The sequence below is a fragment of the Schistocerca gregaria genome, chromosome 2 (genome assembly GCF_023897955.1).
Source record: "Schistocerca gregaria isolate iqSchGreg1 chromosome 2, iqSchGreg1.2, whole genome shotgun sequence".
Lineage (NCBI taxonomy): Eukaryota > Metazoa > Arthropoda > Insecta > Orthoptera > Acrididae > Schistocerca > Schistocerca gregaria.
This window is the reverse complement of record NC_064921.1, coordinates 826,713,623-826,735,568: the sequence shown is the minus strand read 5'-3', so window position 1 is coordinate 826,735,568 and position 21,946 is coordinate 826,713,623. Positions and strand designations below refer to the sequence as shown.

Below are 21,946 nucleotides of genomic sequence, written 5' to 3'. Positions count from 1 at the left end.
GACATCTGAACACATTCACAATAATGCATGGATTACACTAGGTGCAGACGGTTGGGGTACACTAATTCCATCCTGGGGGTACAGGGTGGCAGCAGGAAGGGCATCCACCCACCCCTTCACTTAACCTTGCCACATCCGATTAACCATGCCTTGGGGTACACTAATTCCATCCCGGGGGTACAGGGTAGCAGCAGGAAGGACATCCAGTCACCCCTTCACTTAACCTTGCCACATCCGATTAACCATGCCTTGGGGTACACTAATTCCATCCCGGGGGTATGGAGTTGCAGCAGGAAGGGCTTCCACCCACCCCTTCACTTAGCCTTACCACATCCGATTAACCATGCCTTGGGGTACACTAATTCCATCCCGGGGGTACGGTGTGGCAGCAGGAAGGACATCCAGTCACCCCTTCACTTAACCTTGCCACATCCGATTAACCATGCCTTGGGGTACACTAATTCCATCCCAGGGGTACAGGGTGGCAGCAGGAAGGGCATCCAGCCACCCCTTTACTTAACCTTGCCACATCCGATTAACCATGCCTGGGGGTACACTAATTCCATCTCAGGGGTACGGTGTGGCAGCAGGAAGGACATCCAGCCACCCCTTCACTTAACCTTGCCACATCCGATTAACCATGCCGACCCTGCGTCACTGGCACAAGCACACTGAATCGTGCCTTAAAGCCAATAATACGTTCCTCACTGGACCCCTTTACACTTTTAATAGGGTAGGATTCACTGATATGCATACGATTTTACACCATTTGAAGCAAAGCAAGCGCTGTATCATGTATAAGATACAGAGGCGAGCGAGTGCACGGGGCTTACCCTAGTTCACTGCTAGTAGCGTCACGTCATCGTAACGCGCCTGCATATAGTATTGCACCACATTTAACATAAAAGTAAAAATTAAGATTTGTGTGTAAAACTTTGTTAAAGTATAGTTCTATGTAATAATGTTTCAGGTAACAAATCTTAATGTTATAAAATTAGTAGTTTACGTAAAATTCACGTTTTGAAAGAAAAATAGGAGGCGCTAAATAATGACGCTAGGAAGCCAAAATTTGGTGAGAAGGTGCAGTAAGAAGTCATTAATGAGTGGTGCTGGTTTCCAAAACCATAAAACTAAAATTGACTCCAGAATCCGCGTTTTTCGGAAAAATCAGAGGCGCGAAATAATAGAGCTACAATATTGAAAATTGGTAGGATGCTTCAGTTCACCCTAATAATAATAATGGAAATACCACAATCAGTTACCTCTTCTAGTTTTTTAGTAATTTAGTAAAAACTACTTTTGTGAGTAAAATGTACATAAGCATTATAGATTAAGTACTTTAAATTTTAATGATAAAACAAATTCTTTAAGACCAATGATCAGATAGGACAATTAACAAAGCTACACCAAGTTTTAGTCTTGTAGCATAATTAACAGCTGATACAAGTCTTGATAAAGCTATGGTTCAGAGGTAACAATCTACCGTTAGTTCCATTGTAAAAATTCTAGAGAGTAAAGTTTTAATTTTAGCGGGCTGAGATTTTCTACGTGCTTCTGTACTGCTCAGATGTATGTATACAAAAATTGAGAAGTTTGTAAAGCTATTATTAAATGTGATATTTAAGATTATGTGCCTGAGATAGCGATCATTTGGAGGCTGCAGGCATCTGCATAGGAATGGAAAGAACAGATGCTCTCTTGGCGGTACGCGCCGGAGCTATATAAAAAGAGCGGCAGAGGCAGTAGTAAGCTCACTCCGCATTAGACCAACGCCTAGTCCACGCGAGCGTAACGTCCGATCGCGCCTCGCCTCGGGTGACGTCATAGCGGGCTGTGACATGTGCGTACTTAGCAATGTAAACGGACATTGAAAATCGCGAGGACTGTACACCGTCCTGGATCGTTTAGACTTCGGTAACAAACTGTTATTGTGCCGTCCGTGTGAAGTATAATTCCGCGTGGCAAGTGGTGACTAACTCCACTTTTAAGGCGAGCATTAATCTTTTTTTTAACATTATTGCGAACTATTAATAGAGCACCGTTAGAGTAATGAACTATTCGGGAGGAACTTGCTGTAGAAGTCGCCTCTGAACTATTAAACGGTTGGCTGAATTAACAATATTTAATGTCTTTATCATTTTCAGAAGTTTCGAGTAATTTGTGTGAGCCTTTAAGATAATAAAATCTTGTTTGGAACTTTAAATTTTGTTAAAGCAGCCCTAATCCCGTGAAGAACTATGGATATTTTTCGTTTAGCTGGGCTGTACAGGAATGTGGCCGTGCAGACTGGGAACTAAGGTCAGTAAGTTTCCCTTCGCTTTCTGACTGGCCACCAAATTAGTTGCCAGGCTCGCGTGATTTAAGGTGGCAATGTTCAACTTTCATTCAACATTAAACAACGACTTCTTCGCCGTCCCACATATGTTGCATCGGCAATAGTCTGTTACGTGAAATGAACATTCAAACAACTCATTCGACGACTTCTTCGCCGCCCCACACATTCACCACGTGTTTGGATACTCATGAGAAAGGTATTCAGTTTTTATTACAATGTTGTTCCTCTTCCCGTTAAAATTTCAGTAAACTAAAACCATTTAATGAAATTCGTACATTGTCACTGTAATACACTCCATGGAATAAGTGGGACCATGTAGTTTCACTGATTAAAGCACACCTATGCCTGGGTTTCAAGTAGGATCCCGTGTTCCTTTCGATGATGACGTGCTATTACGGTACAGTTCAAGAGCTATGGCAATGCTGTTTGAGTTTAGGGGAAAACAGAAGTTGGCTGGGGCGCGAATGGAAATATGGATTGATGAGGGTGGCATGCTATGGTAGTCTGTGCAGTTGTGCAAAAGCCACTGTGTCAGGGTGGTGACGTAGTGGTTAGCACATCTGCCTAGTGAGTAGCCTAGACCTTGGTAAAAATTACACCTGGAATGAATTCGTTTTTTTGGTTACAATAAACACAGATTTGACACTGCTGTCGGGTGTCAGTAGTGTATTCACGTATATAAAATTATTTATATATTTTAATACAACATGATTCCTATTACCTGTCGATAAAATATCACTAACCACCGTTTTTTTTATAATTATTACAAAATAATTTTTAAAACAGAAGCTAAAATTGCTTCTTACATTCACTTGCACAAGTGCGCTTATGTAGGAGATGCTTTACAACTTGGTGCATTTCCACATACTGATATACAATAAATAAAAAATTAGAAAAAAATTCCAGATATAATTTTCAAATTATTAAAATTATAAAAACATGCAGACGTATAAGTTATAAGATGGGCTTCCACTGTATCATTTGAATATCAATCTATGCTGCAGATGACAACCTAAGTGATTACCATATAAACAAATAATAGAATAATTACAGTGATAGAGGATAACACCGTTCACGTAGTAACAACTGTCAGACAATGTGATTGATCATGTCAAAGTCCCGATATGTGGCTTCACATTCTTCCAGGTGTCTACTGCTTAAAAAAAAAAATAGTCTCACGATGACGACATTAATGTAAAGGCTAATGTCAATGAGTTAATGACATGTTACACCAGCAAAAAACATAAAAATCTATCGATAGTGAACAAATTAGATTCACGCATGACACCGACTCAAAATGCTCGTTTACTTTGCTATGTTAAGGGTATCTTGCCTGTGACCTGTATTTGTCTTCATTGCCCGCAATTCATATCATCATTTGTTCACACATAAGAAAATTTAATACCTGAAAAATGTTGAGTGTGAAAGGACATGTCGCCCGATGTCTACATATGTAAGGGTACCAATGCACCTCGTTAGGCCACGTTATCTTTACAGACCAACAATGGCACGAATTCGGTAACAGTGGGAATATGTTACTAATCTGCAATTGTCGCAAACTGCAGAGATCAGCTGGATAAAACAACTTCCGGCACAAAATTTAATGCCGTGTTTTATCTAGTTAACACAAAAGACGATCTCTTGTATTGTGGTTTAACCTTGACTTGCCAATGCATCGTTCATCTCGTCCCTCAGATAACTGGCAATATCTCAGAAACAGTGCTTGCACAGATGGTGTAGGAGACATATAATAACCTTTGATTGAGGTATGCTGTAACACGGTTTTGCTATTACAAAGCAACTGTATTGTACACTCAGTTTTATCTCTGTATAATTTCACAGTGAATATTACTTTTATCTCTGTATAATTACACATTGTATGAATGCATTCACAGACCTGAAGAAGGTAACCGTACTTACTTACCGAAACCGGTAATCGATAGTATAAGAAGTTGATCTTCTTTCAGGTTATCAGGGTTAACGCTCCACTAATGCTACTGGAGAAACAAATACTAGAAAGAACAGAGCAGTTCTGAATGCAGGCTTAAGGGAGAAGTTTATAAAGTGGGCAAACAAGACACTCAGCGTTTACTGTCGACATTTGCAAAGATGTGAAGATACTTTAGTGTTATACAGATAAAGAGATAAATGGGGGTAATAAATCAAATGGAATGCAGTTACTATATAACGACCCATCAGTGACCATGCTTTTCTTATATAAAAATAGAAACTTCCCCTGAACAGATCAAAATATGAAATGATTTTCTCTACCACATAAAACGATTACAAGGAAAAATACCCATTGCATCCCTCTCGTATTCAGTAAGGTGGCCCAGTAGGTAGCCAGTCAAAAACTGAACACAGATCAATCATGAAAACAGGAAGAAGTTTACTAACCTGTGAAGAAATAAGCAAAATCGAAACAGTGAACGGTCCAGGCTAAAGATGTGCGTCATGGTTATGCGGTCACGGTGTTGGACTAGGAAGGGGGAGATCCGCATTCAGTATATATATTTCACGAAATTATGAACTATCTGGACGGTCACTGACGTGTCTGTTCACTGTATTCAAATCTGTGTTTGTGTCGTGCTGTTTACAACTGTGAGGTATAAGGAAGGGGCTTCCATACGTATGTACTTCCTATTTGTTCTACACAAGTACCACACGTCATGCATCTTGCGTATCGCTTTGGAGCTTTTGACTCTGGAATTCCTTTGTTGTAATGTAGTTTACACCCATTGATTTGTTGTCTTCATTTCTGTGAGAGGTCTATGCGGTACCTCGCCTCCTCTCACTATTCAACACATTTATCTGCTAACGTAATAGACTCTTACCACATGACACATTCTATAACCAATGTATAGTATGACATTTGCAAGACTACAGAAGGAGAACAGACACTTCAATGACTGGATGAAAAGTTCGTAATTTTGTGAGAAAAAAGGTGGCAGGAGAGAGATTTGCAGACGGAATTCCCACATTGCAGTCCAACATTATGACAACATTGCCACGAAGATTTGATCCTTACAATTTGCTCGGTGTTGCTTGGGCCGTTCACTGTTTCTATTTTGCTTCTTTTTTCGCAGTTAAGTACACTTTCTCCCCGTTTTTATGCTTGATCTGTGTTCAGTTTTTGAAAGGCTGTCTACTGGACCATTTACCACTAAATCTGAGGGAGTCCAATAGAGAGTTTCCTTTGCTAGAAACACACTACTACAATAATGTGAATTATTTTGCTGGCTTTAGCGTACAGCTAATGTGGAACTATTATCTGGCTAGAAGTGGGATCCCTAAACATAAGCAAGATATCCTTGAAAGGTTACAAGCTGTCTAACTTGCCTTTTTCTATTAATAAGCTAACTCTATTTGCTCCTTTTCATGACTGGAAATGTGTGGAACACATGATTCTCATCATATTATTTAACTCTAGGTACTGTATTTAATGTTGAGTAATGAATTTGATACAAAGTGTACAGAAGCGGCCAAGGGAACTCATGGGAACCTTGTAAGGTGCCAGATTGAATGAATGTCAATTTCGCACCTTACATGAGAGATTTTATATGTCATAACAAGGAGATGAATATGTCACCAGACATACTTCGGTGATAATGAGCAGATATGCCTATCAAAATGTACAGTATGTAATGAAAAGGGATGACACTCAATTGGACGGTGTTAGCACAACAAACCCAAGTCCTACATGTCAATGAGCAAAAGGTGCAAAAAGCTGCTGGAGGAAACGTTTAGTTTGGGGACAGAAACGAGTTGCGCCGTCACCGCCCGAGTACAATGGAACACTTCCAAAAAGGAATTGATGACCCGTGGCGAGAGGGACAACAAACGCGCCGGGCGATACATTGACGAGAGCAAGTAGTGGGCCAGCGCTCCTTACGACATAGAAATTCTTTAGAAAACTGCATTGGGGAATTTCCAGATGGATACAAACACACCAGCAACGCAGTTGACCATGTGAAATGCTCGTGGTACACTCGTGATGTATGCGTGTAACTTTTAAGTATCAGGATCGGGCACTAAATGTCCGATTGGCTGAAATAAACTCGGAAGGAGTAGAAAGGGGCGATATTTCGAAGCAGTTAATGGTTGGTCCTTTGCGATTGGCAGGGGTAGTTTCCACCAGATGAAAGGTACGCTCCCATTGGTCTGAAAAAGAAGTGACGTGAAGCACGAAAAGACACAGGTGGGGGACAATTTGCTATGAAAGAGACAATAACGAAAACTTTGTGGACTCTCCTCTGAACCAGCATCAAATATACAACAGGATGCAACATGCTCTGTATGATGCTTAAAGAGGAATTTTGTGTGAACCTTGCGTTCACTTTGGCTGACATTCAACTATAAATTAGGTGAAGAGTCGTTAATCTCCGATAGCGGAGAAACAAAACGGCCCCGTAGTTAATTGTTCTTGCGAGAACTCAGAGGGCATTGAGGTATACACGCTGCACCATCTATGTACGTGCATATCGCCATATTTTCCAGTCTAGGGATGTGTGTATGTTTTCTCACCTAACGGGAAACATAGGACAGTTTCAGTTGATAAAATAAATAAAGATTTTGATTAGCTTTTTATAGGATTTTCAGAGTGCAACAGCAGCCATGCAGCCGACAGCACAATGCAGCTAAAAGGAACTGCTGCTAAACAGGCGTAAACTTGTTGGTCCACCAGATTGCGTCCACTGTGAACTCGAGAAACCTTGAGTAACCTTTTACTCATCTTGTCACAAAAACTAACTATCCTCCGTAGACTTGATTGTCATCCGAAATAGTACCGAACTTAGAACCGTAATCGGATTATTTGTCGTAATATTGGCCAACTTCACAGCATAGTAGTGAGAATAATCTTGTAGAGAACCTTCTACTTAAATTTGATTTTGTTATGTTCAGGATTATTTCTACTAACCAGGACGTAATGCGTTATATTGGCAACTGTCCTGGAAGTGTCATGTCACAATCAATAGTCCGGAACCGTGCGACTGCTACGGTCGCAGGTTCGAATCCTGCCTCGGGCATGGATGTGTGTGATGTCCTTAGGTTAGTTAGGTTTAAGTAGTTCTAAGTTCTAGGGGACTAATGACCACAGCAGTTGAGTCCCATAGTGCTCAGAGCCATTTGAACCATTTTTGTCACAATCAATATAAATTCGTATGCTGCTTTGACAATAATTCTGAAATTAAACCAGTTTTACAGCTAAACACCAATGTACTCTGCCAAAGAATAAGGGTTCACTCCTAGCCCCAGTCACTGTTTCTAGCGCTAACGCACTCACGGCTTATTTTTGCCGATGTCTTACGAATGTGAAAAGGAGTGGAGGTCAGAACCTTGTAGTTCGTTTCCCCAGGACTTGGGGGAATGACCGAGGCATAAAACACTGGTAATAACCGGGGCAGTCGGCTCGCCACACAAAGGATTAAGTCTCTGGCTTACGTGGGTGGCAGAGACACTCGACTGAGGGTCATGGTTCTCTTGTGTCACTCAAAGGACAAGATTTTCGCTGTTGTGGCGTACGGTATTGCCCGGTGCCCTGTTAGCAGGTTCGAGATTATGGGCTGGCCGGTCACCACCGTATAACATCTGAAGAGAATTTACTATTCTTGAAGAAGCCAGGTCTGTTGCTGTGGGAACGGGGTCTCATGGAGTTCCCATCGTGTTTGCGTGGCGTGATGGAAGTTCTGAGTTGTATAAACAACGCTCTGATTCGTCCATCGCCCCTTGACGTCAGACGGGAATTTCCGCTACATACATTGAGAGGAGGGTGTGTCCTGATTGGCTCTCTACTTGATACATTCCGTTGCTGGATATTATTTAACATTGCAGTTTCACTCCATTGGACAGATGTAGGTAACATTTTGCCTGATTGGTGCTAGCTGCCGTGCCGTCGCAAATGGAGAAGTCGGGTGCAAGGACGCATGATCGCGAACACTCTGCGGTCGGTAGGCTCAAAGGCAACATTGCGTGCTCGATCGCTAAGGGGGCGAACATTCTGGTGTTCGCTGGGATGTCGTGTCGACGACTTAGCGCGATCCGTGGATTTTAGGTTGCTGCACGATCCGTGGATTTGAGGTTGGTGCAGATCTCGTGCTGACCCCGTATCTTGACGTCTGTCGAGACGACAAGTGACTGATGAGCATATTATACAGCACCGGCTTGTTAGGTGGTAGTTTACCATTTAATAAGCGTACACCGACGCCATAGTGCCGTTAGAATCCAGTTAAGAAAATAGGTTCTTGTCGTTTTAGTTCGGACAACCCACAAGTGCATAGTAGAGCTCAGATTCGTGATGTTTATCCACATTATTGAGGGAAAGTGGAGCTTACGTCCATTACTTTCCCTAGACATCATAGTTGTGCTGATTAACAGTATAACATGTTGGATTCGTATTGTCAGTCTGTTGGTTTTCTTGGCTACATAATCGATTTTTGTAATAAATCACAAGTCTATTTTTATTTGAATTTCATTTAAAGTAGATAGTGTCCCTTCATCTAATTTTCATTATCATTTGTTTTGAAATATATTTATTAATTGATTTTATAGCAATTCTCCATCTTAGGACCTCATGTTAGAGCCAAATTTCAAATAGAGCAGTTCCATTCTGTTAAGTGTATCAACACTGTGTCTTAAAGGATGTGTCGGAGTCTATGATAGTCTCTGACTCACGAAGTAACGATTTATAAGTTCACACACGTGGGATACTGCATCCTGCAAAATTTTGTTTTACGCATCAGTCAGGGCAATACGTAGCAAGGGGCATAGCAGGGCAGCTGCTCTGCCCCCTGCCCACTCCCCAGTCCCACCGCCCCCCCCCCCCCTACCGTAGAAAGAAACTGGTCTAAACAAACAGAATTCACAGCTCTCTCCGCCACAGAAGTATCGGTTCCGTATCAGTTTGAAGAAAGCGAGAACATATCATGCATATTGACTAATACCTACATGTCGTGTGTACTCGCTGAGGTTTTGCGAGTCGTTTTCTAGCATGCACGATATACGGATGCCTGCCAGACACATTCAGGTGGCTTGTCGAGGACTCAAAAATAAATTAGAGTTCATGTTGTGGCTTACGGATCATGCACCATTTGTGAATGAAAAGGGGTGGGGGCAATTATACACTCCTGGAAATGGAAAAAAGAACACATTGACACCGGTGTGTCAGACCCACCATACTTGCTCCGGACACTGCGAGAGGGCTGTACAAGCAATGATTACTCGCACGGCACAGCGTACACACCAGGAACCGCGGTGTTGGCCGTCGAATGGCGCTAGCTGCGCAGCATTTGTGCACCGCCGCCGTCAGTGTCAGCCAGTTTGCCGTGGCATACGGAGCTCCATCGCAGTCTTTAACACTGGTAGCATGCCGCGACAGCTTGGACGTGAACCGTATGTGCAGTTGACGGACTTTGAGCGAGGGCGTATAGTGGGCATGCGTGATGCCGGGTGGACGTACCGCCGAATTGCTCAACACGTGGGGCGTGCGGTCTCCACAGTACATCGATGTTGTCGCCAGTGGTCGGCGGAAGGTGCACGAGCCCCTCGACCTGGGACCGGACCGCAGCGGCGCACGGATGCACGCCAAGACCGTAGGATCCTACGCAGTGCCGTAGGAGACCGCACCGCCACTTCCCAGCAAATTAGGGACACTGTTGCTCCTGGGGTATCGGGGAGGACCATTCGCAACCGTCTCCATGAAGCTGGATTACGGTCCCGCACACCGTTAGGCTGTCTTCCGCTCACGCCCCAAGATCGTGCAGCCCGCCTCCAGTGGTGTCGCGATAGGCGTGAATGGAGGGACGAATGGAGACGTGTCATCTTCAGCGATGAGAGTCGCTTCTGCCTTGATTCCAATGATGGTCGTAGGCGTGTTTGGCGCCGTGCAGGTGAGCGCCACTATCAGGACTGCATACGACCGAGGCACACAGGGCCAACACCCGGCATCATGGTGTGGGGAGCGATCTCCTACACTGGCCATACACCTCTGGTGATCGTCGAGGGGACACTGAATAGTGCACGGTACATCCAAACCGTCATCGAACCCATCGTTCTACCATTCCTAGACCGGCAAGGGAACTTGCTGTTCCAACAGGACAATGCACGTCCGCATGTATCCCGTGCCAGCCAACGTGCTCTAGAAGGTGTAAGTCAACTACCCTGGCCAGCAAGATCTCCGGATCTGTCCCCCATTGAGCATGTTTGGGACTGGATGAAGCGCCGTCTCACGCGGTCTGCACGTCCAGCACGAACGCTGGTCCAACTGAGGCGCCAGGTGGAAATGGCATGGCAAGCCGTTCCACAGGACTACATCCAGCATCTCTACGATCGTCTCCATAGGAGAATAGCAGCCTGCATTGCAGCGAAAGGTGGATATACACTGTACTAGTGCCGACATTGTGCGTGCTCTGTTGCCTGTGTCTATGTGCCTGTGGTTCTGTCAGTGTGATCATGTGATGTATCTGACCCCATGAATGTGTAAATAAAGTTTCCCCTTCCTGGGACAATGAATTCACGGTGTTCTTATTTCAATTTCCAGGAGTGTAGAAGTACAATGATTTTTCCCCGCCACACACCACAAGGGGGCTTACGAAGTACAAATGTAAATATAGGCCTATACTTTAGCGTACATAAAGAGGAGTAAAAGTAGAAACATACACAGTGTTTCTAAACTTTGTTTATAAAAAATCTAAACGTTGGTAAAGTCGCTAGGCACAACTTTATGTCCTGAAGGCACAGCGCATTTCAAAATTTTATCGATGTTTATAACTAATATTTTGTTTTTGTTTTCGTGTAAAACAAACTGCAAAATTGTGCTATACTACAGACGAAATAAAGCCAAAATATTTACAGTACTATAACAAATGCTGTGGGACGTGACCATTCAGACAAACGTGTTTTACTAAAGCTCATAGAAGATTTAAGCCAGCTACGTCTTTCCATTCGTTCTCTGTGATGGCGACGCCGCAAGAGTAGTCTTGAGGGCAACAGTTCGAGAAAGTGTGTCACTCAATAGTAAGCGCAAGGTACCCTACCACATTAGCAAAGAATCTCTACATCACAGGCAAATTTATACGTAAAGTAAGAAAAGAAGTTTTTGAAGGAAGGCTATTTTTGTGGGCGCTAGCAGCCCCATGTGAAAAGTTGAATGTGTAGGGTAAGTAAACTGTAAGGGCGGAAAAAACTAACGATGCAACACGGAGGAATTATCCGAATGGGACGGAAATCGGTAGACATGATGTACATGTACAGACAAACAAATATTTATAATTTCAGAACAAAATTGGATGATTTATTCAAGATAAAAGGCTTCACAAATTGAGCAAGTTAATAACGGGTTGTTCCACCTGTGACCCTTATCCAAGCAATTATTGGGATTGGCGCTGATTTATGGAGTTTTTGGATGTCGTCCTGAGGGATATCGTGCCAAATTCTGTCCAACTATCGCGTTAAATCGTCAAAATCGCTCCAGACTTTCTCAGTTGGAGAGAAATCCGGTGACTTCCCTGCCCAAGGTAAGGTTTGTCAAGCACGAAGACATGCAGCAGAAACTCTAGTTTGCAGGCGGGCGTTACCTTGCTGAAATGTTAGCCCAGGATAGCTTGCCATGAAATGCAACAAAATGGGGCGTAGATTATCGTTAACGCACCGCTGCACTATAAGGGTGCCGCGAATGAAAACCAGAGGGGTCCTGCTATGAAAATAAATGGCACCCCAGACTATGACTTCTGTCTGTCGGGCCTTATGGCAGGCGACAGTCAGTTGGTATCCGACCACAGTCCGAAGCGTCTCCAGACAAGTCTTCATCCTGGAATCTACATCTACATCTACGTCTACATCCATACTCCGTAAGCCACCCGACGGTGCGTGGCGGAGGGTACCCTGAGTACCTCTATCGGTTCTCCCTTCTATTCCAGTCTCGTATTGTTCGTGGAAAGAAGGATTGTCGGTATGCCTCTGTGTGGGATCTAATCTCTCTGATTTTATCCTCATGGTCTCTTCTCGAGATATACGTAGGAGGGAGCAATATACTGCTTGACTCTTCGGTGAAGGTATATTCTCGAAACTTTAACAAAAGCCCGTACCGAGCTACTGAGCGTCTCTCCTGCAGAGTCTTCCACTGGAGTTTATCTATCATCTCCATAACGCTTTCGCGATTACTAAATGAACCTGTAACGAAGCGCGCTGCTCTCCGTTGGATCTTCTCTATCTCTTCTATCAACCCTATCTGGTACGGATCCCACACTGCTGAGCAGTATTCAAGCAATGGGCGAACAAGCGTACTGTAACCTACTTCCTTTGTTTTCGGATTGCATTTCCTTAGGACTCTTCCAATGAATCTCAGTCTGGCATCTGCTTTACCGACGATCAACTTTATATGATCATTCCATTTTAAATCACTCCTAATGCGTACTCCCAGATAATTTATGGAATTAACTGCTTCCAGTTGCTGACCTGCTATTTTGTAGCTAAATGATAAGGGATCTATCTTTCTATGTATTCGCAGCACATTACACTTGTCTACATTGAGATTCAATTGCCATTCCCTGCACCATCCGTCAATTCATTGCAGATCCTCCTGCATTTCACTACAATTTTCCATTGTTACAACCTCTCGATACACCACAGCATCATCTGCAAAAAGCCTCAGTGAACTTCCGATGTCATCCACCAGGTCATTTATGTATACTGTGAAAAGCAATGGTCCTATGACACTCTCCTGCGGCACACCTGAAATCACTCTTACTTCGGAAGACTTTTCTCCATTGAGAATGACATGCTGCGTTCTTTTATCTAGGAACTCCTCAATCCAATCACACAATTGGTCTGATAGTCCATATGCTCTTACTTTGTTTATTAAACGACTGTGGGGAACTGTATCGAACGCCTTGCGGAAGTCAAGAAACAGGGGATCTACCTGTGAACCCGTGTCTATGGCCCTCTGAGTCTCGTGGACGAATAGCGCGAGCTGGGTTTCACACGACCGTCTTTTTCGAAACCCATGCTGATTCCTACAGACTAGATTTCTAGTCTCCAGAAAAGTCATTATACTCGAACATAATACGTGTTCCAAAATTCTACAACTGATCGACGTTAGAGATATAGGTCTATAGTTCTGCACATGTGTTCGACGTCCCTTCTTGAAAACGGGGATGACCTGTGCCCTTTTCCAATCCTTTGGAACGCTACGCTCTTCTAGAGACCTACGGTACACCGTAGGTCTCACTTATAGGAGTAGAATTGTCTTCAGTGATGAGTTCCACTTCTAAATGAACACCTATGTCCAACGAAGACGTATCTGGAGACGCCTCAGACAGCAGTGGGAAAACAGTCTGAATTTTTCCGAAATTCTAAACATTTGTTTATCTCTATATGTACACCATATCTCCCGATTTCCGTCCTTCCTTCGTGGTGCGTGATTTTTTTTCCGGGTGGATTTGCTTGGATCACTCACAAATTCACTGACCACACAAGAGAGTATCTTAGATTGCACTGTGCCTGAAATATAATGACGCCACCACAGAAATTGTTGAGATACAGGGAAATGCATGAATATGAGCAGTATCAACTGCACGTTCGCTCATCAAATAACATTAACAGAGTTGTAGTTACTGTAACAGGATGGACTGTAGCTGAGCTAGCAGCCAACAACGGGGCACCAGGAAACGGACATTGGCCGCAGTCGGTCGTCGCACCTGCATGCTCAGAACCTCCGGAGAGGTCTTCTCTGCTGTGTCATCAGACCTCCGAATGTCAGTGGCCTGGAGGGCAACAGCCCTCACGAAACTTCTACAACTGCCGCATACTACAGCCACATCGGTTATTGCCTCACTTCCAGGATATCTGCATCTACGTCTACATGGATACTCTAAAAATTACACTTAAGTGCCTGGTAGAGGGTTGATGGAACCACCATCACAGTAATTCTCTATTATTCCACTCTCCAACAGGGCGCGGAGAAAACGAGCACCTATACCTTTCCTTGCGAGCTCCGATTTCCCTTATTTAGGTATGATGGTTGTTTCTCCTTATGTCGGTCGGAGTCAATAAAATATTTTCGCATTTGGAGGAGAAAGTTGGTGATTGAAATTTCGCGAGAAGATTAAAAAAAAAGTTCAAATGCTTGTGAAGTCTTATGGGACTTAACAGCTAATGTCATCAGTCCCTAAGCGTACGCAATACTTAACCTAAATCATCCTAAGGACAGGCACACCCACTCATGCCACAGTGAGGACTCGAACCTCCGCCGGGATCAGCCGCACAGTCCCTGACTGCAGCGCCTAAGGCCGCTCGGCTAATCCCGTTTTAATGAAGTCGATCCCAAATCCTGTATCATGTCCGTGACACTCTCTCCCCTATAGCGCGATAATAAAAAACGTGCTGCTGTTCTTTGAACTTTGTCGATGTACTCCGTAAATCCTATCTGGTATGGATCCCAGATCGCGCAGCAGTACTCCCAAAGAGGACAGGCAAGCGTAATGTAGGCAGTATCTTTAGCAGATCTGTTGATCTTCTAAGTGCTCTGCCAATAAAACACAGTCTTTGGTTCGCCTTCCCCACAACATTTTCTACGTGTTCTTTCAAATTTACGTTGTTCGTAATTGTAATTCGTAAGTAATTACATTAAATTGCAGCCTCCAGTTGCATATGGAAAGAAACTTTACCTAGGTTTCGGCTATAATAATGTAGCCTTCTTCAGAAACGTCACGATATAAAATTAAAATATGTCAGATATTGGCTTTGTCAAACTTAAAATGTTAGTACTACGGCACATACTCATAAAGCTGCGCCACTTCTACTACTGTTGTGCCGACAGGCCACATAAACGGGCTCAGCGGGTGGTCGCGCGCATGAGCGCGGCGAGTAATACTGGCTTAAAACCAGAATATGTTAACTTAGATTATTATGGAAGATAGTTTATTACAATAATTCGGACTGTTAATGATATTAAAACCATAAGTCACTGAAATTACTATTCCATAAAAGGCATAAGTGTACTGTACATAAGTAAGAATAAACATTAATTGATAACATTATTTGTTACAACAGCTAAAAATGTTACTGGCAAGTAAACCATTATAACTGAAGGTACAGTTCTATGAGAGGCAAATGACACTATATAACGTAAAGGAACCTTTTAATAAGAAAAGGCCATAAGTTAAGGTTAACAGTGACTGAAATACACTCCTGGAAATTGAAATAAGAACACCGTGAATTCATTGTCCCAGGAAGGGGAAACTTTATTGACACATTCCTGGGGTCAGATACATCACATGATCACACTGACAGAACCACAGGCACATAGACACAAGCAACAGAGCATGCACAATGTCGGCACTAGTACAGTGTATATCCACCTTTCGAAGCAATGCAGGCTGCTATTCTCCCATGGAGACGATCGTAGAGATGCTGGATGTAGTCCTGTGGAACGGCTTGCCATGCCATTTCCACCTGGCGCCTCAGTTGGACCAGCGTTCGTGCTGGACGTGCAGACCGCGTGAGACGACGCTTCATTCAGTCCCAAACATGCTCAATGGGAGACAGATCCGGAGATCTTGCTGGCCAGGGTAGTTGACTTACACCTTCTAGAGCACGTTGGGTGGCACGGGATACATGCGGACGTGCATTGTCCTGTTGGAACAGCAAGTTCCCTTGCTGTTCTAGGAATGGTAGAACGATGGGTTCGATGACGGTTTGGATGTACCGTGCACTATTCAGTGTCCCCTCGACGATCACCAGAGGTGTACGGCCAGTGTAGGAGATCGCTCTCCACACCATGATGCCGGGTGTTGGCCCTGTGTGCCTCGGTCGTATGCAGTCCTGATTGTGGCGCTCGCCTGCACGGCGCCAAACACGCATACGACCATCATTGGCACCAAGGCAGAAGCGACTCTCATCGTTGAAGACGACACATCTCCATTCGTCCCTCCATTCACGCCTGTCGCGACACCACTGGAGGCGGGCTGCACGATGTTGGGGCGTGAGTGGAAGACGGCCTAACGGTGTGCGGGACCGTAGCCCAGCTTCATGGAGACGGTTGCGAATGGTCCTCGCCGATACCCCAGGAGCAACAGTGTCCCTAATTTGCTGGGAAGTGGCGGTGCGGTCCCCTACGGCACTGCGTAGGATCCTACGGTCTTGGCGTGCATCCGTGCGTCGCTGCGGTCCGGTCCCAGGTCGACGGGCACGTGCACCTTTCGCCGACCACTGCCGACAACATCGATGTACTGTGGACACCTCACGCCCCACGTGTTGAGCAATTCGGCGGTACGTCCACCCGGCCTCCCGCATGTCCACTATACGCCCTCGCTCGAAGTCTGTCAACTGCACATACGGTTCACGTCCACGCTGTCGCGGCATGCTACCAGTGTTAAAGACTGCGATGGAGCTCCGTATGCCACGGCAAACGCTGACACTGACGGCGGCGGAGCACAAATGCTGCGCAGCTAGCGCCATTCGACGGCCAACACCGCGGTTCCTGGTGTGTCCGCTGTGCCGTGCGTGTGATCATTGCTTGTACAGCCCTCTCGCAGTGTCTGGAGCAAGTATGGTGGGTCTGACACACCGGTGTCAATGTGTTCTTTTTTCCATTTCCAGGAGTGTATGAGGAACTTAGCTAAAAATTAACGTCTGTAAGTAATAATAAGGACAATTATCTCAAACCTGCTTAGCGGTTAGATACACAATATGTGATCAGCTTCCTTTACGCTGGCCGGTCGCGGTGGTCTAGCGATTCTAGGCGCTCAGTCCGGAACCGCGCGACTGCTACGGTCGCAGGTTCGAATCCTGCCCCGAGCATGGATGTGTGTGATGTCCTTAGGTTAGTTAAGTTTAAGAAGTTCTAAGTTCTAGGGGACTTATGACCACAGATGTTGAGTCCCTTAGTATTCAGAGCCATTTTTTGTCCTTTACGCTGTATAATGTCATTTGCCTCTCATAGAAATGTACCTTCAGTTATTGTGGTTTATTTGCCAGTAACATTTTTAACTGTTCTAACAAATAATGTTATCAATTAATGTTTTTTTTACTTATGATGTGCGACAATAAAGAAATGAGACTGATGTGAAAAAAATGTCGCTTACTGTTTTAGTCAACTTTACTGTTGTCTCCTTCAGAGTAATTGCCCTCTGATTGCACACACTTTTTCCAGCGCTTGTGCCATTGATGGCAACATTTCTGGAACTCATCTTCTTAATATCCTCCAAGACCCTCGCCACAGCTTTTTGGACATCTTGTATTGTTTGAAAATGTGTCCCTTGACCGCCGTTTTGCCTCTTGGAAATAAAAAAAATGTCGCATGGAGTGATATCTGGTGAATAAGGTGGCTGTTGTAGTACTGAAATTTGTTTGAGGTTAAGAATTGCTGTTCTGACAGAGCAGTATGGGATGGCGCATTATCGTGGACACGAAGAACTCTTTAACGAAGTCTTTCCAAAATTTCTTTGCAGTAATGATGGTTAACTGTTTGTCCAGGAGGCACCCACTCTTCATAAGCAATTCCCTTGGAATCAAAGAAGCACACAAGAATGCATTTCACTTTCGACTTAGACGTCTGAGCTTTTTTTGGTCTGGGTGATCCCTTTGAGCACCATTGCGAACTTTAGAGTCTTGTCTCTGGATCTTACTGAAAAAAAAAACAACTTTCATCACCAGTGATAACATGGCTCAACAATTCTGGATTGATTTCCGTTTGCTGTAACAGATCGACTGCCACATTTTTCCGTGTTTCTCGCTGTTGTGGTGTGAGATTTTTGGGGATCGTTTTTGCACAGATCTTTCTCGTACCATGATCTTCAGTTATTATTAGACGAACCATTTCTCGATCGATGTTCACTTCGTGTGCAATCATTTTCACGGATAATCTTCGATCAGATCGTACGAGTTCACGTGTCCTGAGGTTGATGGTCGTCCACTGCGGTCTTCATCTTCAACATTCTTTCTGCCTACACTAAACATTTTATGCCAACGAAAAACTTGAGCTCTTGACATAACCTCCTCTCAAAAAGCCTTCTGAAGCTTACTGTAAGCTGTCGTCGCGTTTTCACCCAATATAACGTAAAAAGAAATGGCACACCGTTGCACAATATTATGCTGTTCCATTTCCGTGACGAGAGACACAAACACATGTTAACTTATTACAGCACAACTCATGACTGAGCTGTTGCATCGATGTGCCGCTTGGACTAGAAGCAGCTTATAGACCAAGGTCAAAGATATTGCGCCAACACAATCCTGCAGGGTTCCCACATCTTGCAAACAAAATCAGCTTCATTACTTTATTGTCGCACCTTGTATGTACAGTACACTTGTTATATGTCTTTTGCCTTTTATGGAATGGTAATTTCAGTGACTTACGGTTTTAATGTCATTAATAATCCGAACTACTGTAATAAATTATCTTCCCTAATAATCTCTGTTAACATTTTCGGGTTGTAATTCAGTATTACTCCGCACGTGCATACATGCGACCACCAGCTGAGCCTGCTGCATCACCTCCGCCACACACTGTCAAGTGACTTGCGGAGTATGGATGTAGATGTAGATGTAGATCACTGCCTGCGGTGCCCAGGTACGACTCAGCCCCCGCCGCCCACCTCTCTGGCCCCATTTATGTGGCCCATCGGCAAAACATTAGTAGAAGGGGCGCAGTCTTATGACTATGTACTGTAGTACTAACATTTTAAGTTTGACAAGGCCAATATCTGGCATGTTTTAATTCTAATTTTATATTGTGACATTTCTGAAGAAGGCTACATTGTTAAACCGAAATCTAGGTAAAGTTTCTTTGCTTATGCAACTGGAGGCTGAAATTTAATATAATTACATTTTACAGTTGCTGACTCTGCTGCACCATGATAAAAATATTCAAATTCCTAGGTAAAAAGCTGAATTTACAGCCTTCAGATTTGACTGATTTATGTGTAACCGAAGATTTCTTTTAACACTCAAGAGGATGACCTCACGCTTTTCCTTATTTAGGTTGAGCTCCTGTAAAACATTGTCAATCTTGAGGATTTTGCATTCATTTACATTTGGTATGTCTTTGTCGTTGTTTCTGCATCAGTATTCTGACTTGTTTTATGTACCATAGGGGATCATCTTCATCGTTTGTTAATTTATTATGTATAAATCTCTTAATTACTTTCGATACTATTTCTTTGAATTCAAGCCACGTCTGGTCTACACTCACCGGTACATTGTTAATTTGGGAGGAGTGGAGATTGTCTCTCAGGAAGCGGTCAAGTGAATTTGTATCTGATTTTTTGAATAGGTATATTTTTCGCTTATTTTTGGAGGATTTGGGAGACAGTGCTAGTCCAACCACGACATCCCTGTGTTCACTAATCCCTGTATCCGTTTTGATGCTCTTTACTAGCGCAGGATTATTTGTTGCTAAGAGGTCAAGTGTTTTAGGCAACCGTTTACTATTCGAGTGAGGCCATCAACAAACTGCTCGCAATAATTTTCAGTCAATAAGTTTAGCACAATTTAGAACGATGTTTAATGCGCACCTCCGGATTTAAGAATGTATTTAAGCCAACATATCGAGGGTAAATTGAAGTTAATTGTATGAGTGGGGTACATGTTTGAAATTAGACTCAAGTTTCCTTTTAACCTTTTAGCAACTGTATCATCTGAGTTGGAAGGTCGGTGAAACGATCCAATTATTATTTTATTCCGGTTGCCTAGAACAACGTCTACCCACACTAATTCACAGAGACTATCCACATGAATTTCGCTACAAGATAAACTACTTCGAACAGCAACAAACATGCCACCGCCAACTGTGTTTAGCCTTTCCTTTCTGATCACCTTAGGCCCTTCGCAAACCTTCGGCTGAACTTATCTCCAGCTTTAGCCAGCTTTCAGTGTCTACAATGATCTGAGCATCAGTGCATTATTAGCGCTGGAGCTCTGGTACCTTCCCAACAGAGCTACGACAATTTACAGCTACTATACCGATGGGTCCTGGGTCTATGTTCTTCCTGTGTTCGACTTGCGTCCTTTGAAACTGAAGCCCTTCCGTGTTTGCCCGAGATCCTCCAACCTAAAAAACCGCCCAGCTTTAGCCAGCTTTCAGTGTCTACAATGATCTGAGCATCAGTGCATTATTAGCGCTGGAGCTCTGGTACCTTCCCAACAGAGCTACGACAATTTACAGCTACTATACCGATGGGTCCTGGGTCTAAGTTCTTCCTGTGTTCGACTTGCGTCCTTTGAAACTGAAGCCCATCCGTGTTTGCCCGAGATCCTCCAACCTAAAAAACCGCCCAGTCCGCACCACAGAGATCCTGTAACCCGTGTAGCCGCCTCCTGCGCATAGTAGACACCTGACCTATTTTGCGGAGTCCTAATTCCAACCACGCTATGGCGCAAGTCGAGGAATCTGTAGCCTACAAGGTCGCAGAACCGTCTGAGCATCCAAGTCAGACCCTCCATACGGTTTTGTGCCAGAGGTCCGCAATCGATCCTGTCAACTATGCTGCAAATAGTGAGCTCTGCTTTCATCTCGCATGCAAAACTGGCAGCCTTTACCACTTGTGATAGCTGCTCGAAACCAGAGAGAGTTTCTTCTGATCCAAAGCGACACACATCATTGGTAGCGACGTGAGCCACCACCTACACTAGGCTGCACCCTGTGATGTTCATGGCATCTGGAAGGACCCGTTCCACGTCTGAAGTGACCCCACCTGGTATGCACACGGATTGCACATCGGCTTTCTTCCCCTTCTTGGCAACCATGTCCCTATGGAGCTCTATAACGTGCCTAACATCGAAGCTCCCAACTACCAATAATCCCACTCTCTGTGATTGCCTAGACCTTGCAGGCTGAGAGGTTTCCTCTGAATCTGGACAAGCGACTGCATTTGACTGATGGACAGTGTCAGCCGCGGACAGCACATTTTCACAAAGTCAGAATCAAGAAGCTGCATTTCGCCTCAGCAGACCAGCCAACATGGTCAAACAGCTGGACAGCGAAGTGATGTCCAGTCTGTGCTGTTCAAGGCTGTATTGAAGATGGAGCCATCTCTACCATCACGTGGCTTTGAACCCCTGCCTGCCACCAGAGCATCTGGATGTACTGACCGTTCAGCATTCACTTCCTTCACAGAAATATAGAGTGGGGGTTCCAGCCAGCCCCGCCCCTGACGAGGTATCAACAGAAGACAACCAGGTCCTGCAACACTGGACGTGGTGCAGCCTGACGTATTCACTGACGTCAACATCAGCTCTTTTCCCGGAATCGCTGACGCCAGGATCCAGGCCTTGGACGATGACATTGTACTCGGAATTTCTTCCCTGCTCCTTTCCCCCCCTGTGGTCAATGGCGTTATGAAAGGAGGGGCAGGGCACCAATGGTGTGCAAGCCCAGCCTCCCACCCTTTAAACAATTTTAACATCTACAGTTTGAGTGCACGAGTGTAGTCATTTCTTCGTTGTTTGCATGTACGTCCAGGTCTCATGTGTTCGATTGATTTGATGCTTAAATTGAGGGTAGAAGACTTTAACAAGTCTTTTTGTTCAACTTATGTCAGAGAAATGTGCTCATAGCTTTCTACATCAAGAGTGGAAACAGATGATAATGAAGGAGCTTATGAGTGTAGACAGGAG

At 44.2% G+C, this 21,946-nt stretch overlaps 1 protein-coding gene across 1 annotated transcript in view; it reads right to left on the bottom strand.

The window, feature by feature from the left end:
* Positions 1-21,946, bottom strand: part of LOC126335999 (nuclear receptor subfamily 2 group E member 1) — a 178,873-nt gene that overhangs the window by 40,699 nt on the left and 116,228 nt on the right. The window lies entirely within an intron of this gene.